Genomic DNA, 6,000 nt, shown 5'->3' with positions numbered 1-6,000 from the left:
ATTTATTTATATTATATGTGTTTTTTTATTTATAAACATCAATAATTTAATAAAGAAAAAAGAAAAGTTGATCCAAATATTTCATTACTGTATTTCTATTAAATAAACAAAATTTATAATTAAAAAAACAGTTTATTTAGTTGTTTAACAAAATTTTTGTAAATTTAACAGGGACAACGAAAAAAATCATGAAAAATAAAATCCCCGAATTTAAAGAATTGAAAAAAATTATTTTTACGAAATATTAATTATTTAATAAAAGTACCATAATGAAATATTTTGTTTATAGATTCAATGTATTTTAACAATATTATTGTCGGAATTAAAAATAATAATTGGAAAAAAAACTTTCATTGAGAAATATTTTCTTTTAAATTATTTTTGCTTTTTATCCTAACATCAATTGACAAAAAAATGCAATAAACGTGAAAAAAATTCTTAGCACAATTGTGTAACAAAAAAAAAAAGAAAATTTGATAAAACTATTTTTTTTTTTATAAATAAACGATATTTTTTTAAAAACAGTTTCTTTAGTTGTTTAACTAAATTTTTGTAAATTTAACAGAGTCGGCGGGAAAATAATGAAAAATAAAATTCCCGAATTCAAACAAATGAAACAATTTCTTTAAATAAATATTATTTATTTATTTAAAATAAAATAATGAATTATTGTGATCAATTACATTTTTTTGTAATATTCAATGTATTTTAACAAAATTATTATTGAAATTCAAAATAATATTTGGAAAAAAATTTTAATTGAGAAATATTTTCTTTTCAACTATTATTGTATTCAATCTTAACATTAATTGATATAAAAAGCAATAAACATGAAGAAAAAAATCTTAAAACAATTTCATGAACAAAAAAAAGAAAATTTGATAAAAATATTCATTTTTTTTTTATAAATAAACGGTATTTATTTCAAAACAGTTTTTTAGTTTTTTAATAAACATTTCGTAAATTTAACAGGGTCGACGGAAAAATAATGAAAAATAAAATTCCCGAATTCAAACAAATGAAACAATTTCTTTAAATAAATATGATTTATTTATTTATTTAAAATACAATAATATATTTCAATAAAATTTCCGAATTTAAACAAATAAATTTTTTTAAATAAATGTTTATTTATTCAAATTCCAATAATGCATTTGTTTTGGCAAAAATATTTTTTGGTAATATTCAATGTATTTAAAAAAAATTATTTTCTGAATTTAAAATAAGCAAAAAACAAATATTTGAAAATAAATTTTACTAAGAAATATATTCTCTAATTATTGTTATTTTAAATCCAAATAATAATTTTTAAAAATGCAATAAGCATAACCAAAAAAAATTCATGCAGAAAAATAAAATAAAATTTAATAAATAATATTCCATTGTATTTTTAATAAGTAAAAAATATGTATTGAAAAACAGTTTCTTTAGGTGTTTAACAAAAATTTTGAAAATTTATTAGAAAATAAGGCGAAAAAATCCCAAAAAATAATATTCTTGAACTTATGAAATTAAAAAATTTGTTTAAGTAAATAATATTTATTTATACGATCGATATTATGATCAAATAGATTTTTTTTGTAATATTCAATGTATTTTAACAAAATTATGGTCTGAATTTAAAATAATGAAACGAGAATAATTGGAAAAAAATGTTGGCTGATAAATATATTTTTTAATTATTGTTATTTCAAAAAAAAAAAAAAAAAATAATTTACAAAAAATGTCCTAAACAAAATTTGATAAAGAAAAAAGAATTGAAAGTTTGGTCAAAATATTTCATTACGGTTTTTGTAATAATTAAACAATATTTATTTTAAAAATAGTTTCCTTAGTTGTTTAACAAACATTTTGTAAAATTAACCGGAACGGCGGGAAAATCCCGAAGAATAAAATTCCCGAACTTGAACAATTGGAAAAAGTATGTTTAATAAATATTATTTATTTATTTTAAATACTTTAATGAATTATTTTTTTCACATATTTTTTTTTGTTATGTTCAATGTATTCAACAAAAAAAAAATTTTTTTTGAATTTAATATAATTGGAAAAAAAATTCATTGAAAATATATTTGTTTTCAGTTATTATTTTTGATCCAAACAATAATTTACAAAAATGCAGTGAACATACAAAAATTTGATAAAGAAAAAAGAAAATTTTGTCAAAATATTTCGTTATTGTATTTTTAATACACTATGATTATTTTTAAAAAAAGTTTCTTAAATTGTTTAACTTCGGAAATTTTTGCAGATGAGTATTTTTTATAATTTCGCAAAATGTCTTTCGAATATTTACTCCCATTTAACTCTTCGAGTAATGAGGAATTTAGTTTTCTTCTATTGAAAATTAAACTAAAAACATATATATAAAAAAAACTGTTTTCTTTTTTTATTAAAAAACAAAAATTATTACGAAAATTGCAAGAAAAAACTGAAGAGTAGAGGCATTACTTTTACTGCAAAGGATACATATTTGTTATGTAAGAAATGTCAGTTTTTTTCATATAGATGGACACTTAAAAATTTGCTCAGGTATGCAATGTTACCGCACCGGCACGTGATTTAACTATAACGCCGGCACTAAATTGCTTTGTCTTAACAACTCTAATTATGCTCTCTGCGATTAAACTACAATTTATAGTTCTGACGCACTTGAAAATTTACTGTAAGTGATGGGTGACGTTTTTGCTTTACTTTGACAATTTTTTCTAATTATTAGGGTAGCTTTTAAAAATTAAAAGCTTAGTTTTTCAAAATGGAACATTATTTTCGAAAAAAATACATTTTTAAATGGTTTTTAATGTTTATTTTTGGCTCTCGAAAATTTGGCTATTGATGATTTCATAAAACTGAAAATGAAATTTACAAATGTTTAGAATTGAATGTTTAATTTCAATTTTTTTGAATTTTCGAAGGTTGAAAGGTCATTTTTCTTCAATTTAAAACAGTTGAAAATTCAATTTTCTTCCATTTTTAGCAGGTAAAGTTAAATTTTCAGCAGTTTAATCCTCAATTTTCAAAAATAAAATTGAACTTTCAACATTTGGATCTTCAGTTTTCTTTGATTTTCAGAAGTTGAAAATTCATTTTATTTTTTTATTTTTTTTTAACAGCCTTAAATCCAATTTTCTTCAATTTTCAACAGTTGATAATTGAATTAAATTGAAAATTGAACTTTCAAAAGTTAGATTTTCCACAGTTGAAATTTCTGTTTTTTTTTTTAAATTATTTTCTTCATTTTTCTACAGTTCAAAACTCAACTGTTAAAAATTGAATACTTAGTTTGAATTTTCTTCAATTTCCAAAAGTTGATAATTGAACTGTTGGAAATTGAAGATAATGGAACTTTCAACAGTTGAATTTTCAATTTTCAGCAGTAGAATTTTCTATATTTTCGATTTCCTTCAATTTTTCACAGTTAAAAATTCATTCATTTTTTCAATTTTCAACAGTTAAAAATTCAATTTTGAGCAGTTGTTTTTCCCTTTAATTTTCAACAATTGAAAATTTAAACTGTAAAAATTGATTATTCCATATTATTTTCTTATTTCAATTTATAACAGTTGAAAATTCAATTTCCAACATCTGAAAATTAAATTTGGTCAGTTTTTCAAAGTTCTTAAAACCAATTTTTTTCAATTTTCAACAGTATAAAATCCAATTTGCAGCAGTGGTTTCTTCTTAAATTTTCAATAGTTTAAAATTTAATTTCCAGCATTTGGTTTTTTCTTCAATTTTCAACATTTCATAATTGAACTGTTGAAAATTAAAGAAAATTGAACTTTTAATAGTTCAATTTTCAATTTCCTTGATTTTTCATCAGTTAAAAATGTGTTCATTTTTTCAATTTTCAACAGTCAAAAATTCAATTTTTAGTAGTGATTTTTTCTTCAATTTTCAACAATTGAAAATGCAAACGTTAAAAATGGAATATTTAATTTTTTGTTTTCAATTTGTAACAGTTAAAAATTGATGAAAATTGAACTTTCAACAGTTGAATGTTCAATTTTCAGTAGTAAAATTTTCGAAATTTTCAATTCCCTTCAATTTTCAACAGTTGAGAATTCATTAATTGTTCAATTATCAACAGTTAAAAATTCAATTTTTAGCTGTAGTTTGATTTTAAATTTTCAACAATTGATATTCGAACTGTTGGAAATTAAAGAAATTTGAAATTTTAACAGTTAAATTTTCAATTACGTCAATTTTCTACAGTTGAAAATTAATTCGTTTTTCAATTTTCAATAGTTGATTTTTCAATTTTCAGTAGTAGAATTGTCTAAATTTTCAATTTCCTTCAATTTTCTACAGTTGAAAATGTATTCATTTTCCAATTGTCAGCAGTTAAAAATTCAATTTTAAGCTGTTGCTTGATTTGAAATTTTCAAAAGTTGATAATTAAACTATTGGAAATTAAAGAAAATTAAATTTTTAATAGTTGATTTTTCAAATTTGAAAATTCATTCGTTTTTCAATTGTCAACAGTTAAAAATTAAATTTTTAGCTGTTTGATCTTCAATTTTCAACAGTTGATAATTTAACTGTTGGAAATTGATGAAAATTGAATTTTCAACAGTTGATTTTTCAATTTTTAGCAGTAGAATTTTCGAAATTTTCAATTCCCTTCAATTTTCAACAGTTGAGAATTCATTAATTGTTCAATTGTCAACAGTTAAAAATTCATTTCTTAGCTGTAGTTTGATATTCAATTTTCAACAGTTGATAATTGAACTGTTGGAAATTAAAGAAATTTGAACTTTTAACTGTTAAATTTTCAATTTCCTACAATAGAAGTGCAATTTTCTCCAATTGTCCATTTTTCAACAGGTTTCTTAAATTTTTAATAGTTGAATATTGAACTTTTAAAAAATGGACATTTAGCTTTAATTGTCTTCAATTGTCAACAGTTAAAAATCAAATAATTAGAAATAAAATAAAACTTAAGTTGCAACAATTTAATGTGCAACTTGTGGCAATTCAACTGTTTAAAAAGGAACGAAATTAAAAATTGACTCTTAAATTCTCATCGATTTTTAATAGTTGAAATAGAATATTTAATATTCATTACATTTGAAAAATTGAAAATGGAACAGTTTAAGATAAAATAAAATTGCATTCGAATGTTTCATTAATTTAATGTTTAATTTAAAAATTTCAAGTGTTGATATTGGATGAAAATTGACTTTCAAACATTCAATTTTTAATTTCCTACAATATTCAACAGTCTAATTTTCTTAAATGTTCCATTGTTCAACAGTAGAAAATTCAACTTTCGAAAAATCAATTTTCTTAGATTTTCAACATTTCAAAATTTATGATAAAAAGAAAAATGTCTAGCCGTTGAATTTTCTACGGTTGAAAATGAAATTTTATCTCATTTTTAATTATGCTACTTTCAACTGTTGACATTTGAAGACTTCATTTCATTTTATAATTTGTAACAGTTCAATTTTTAAATGATAAAATGTCGAGAATAGTCAACTACTGAAAATCGAAGGGAATTGAAAATTTAACTGTTGAAAGTTCTGTTTTTAACATTTTAATAATCAACTCTTGAAAATTAAAAAAAACTTTTCTGTCGTTGAAAAATTATTAAAATTGAAAATGAAACAAAATTCCTTCTCTGAAAAATAGAAAAATTGAAAATTCAATTATTGAAACCTTAATTTTCAATTTTTTCAATTTTCGACAGTGCATTAATCAACTGTTGAAAATTAAGGGAAATTGAGTTTTCAGCAGTTGAATTTTCTATTGTTTGATAACTTGAAATTGTCGAAATTGGAAGATTTATCTGTTAAAAATTCTATTTTAAACAATTGAATTTTCCAAAGTTGAACATTAAACTGTTAAAAATTCAGTTTTCGAGATTTTCAGCTATTGAAAATCGAAGAGAATTATAATTAAATATTTAATTTTCAACTATTAAAAATGAAAGAAAATCGAACTTCTGAAATATGTCTGAAATTCGAAATTCAACTGTTGAAAATGGAATAAAATTAA

The sequence above is a fragment of the Belonocnema kinseyi genome, chromosome 4 (genome assembly GCF_010883055.1).
Source record: "Belonocnema kinseyi isolate 2016_QV_RU_SX_M_011 chromosome 4, B_treatae_v1, whole genome shotgun sequence".
Taxonomy (NCBI): domain Eukaryota; kingdom Metazoa; phylum Arthropoda; class Insecta; order Hymenoptera; family Cynipidae; genus Belonocnema; species Belonocnema kinseyi.
This window is presented reverse-complemented; position numbering follows the sequence as displayed.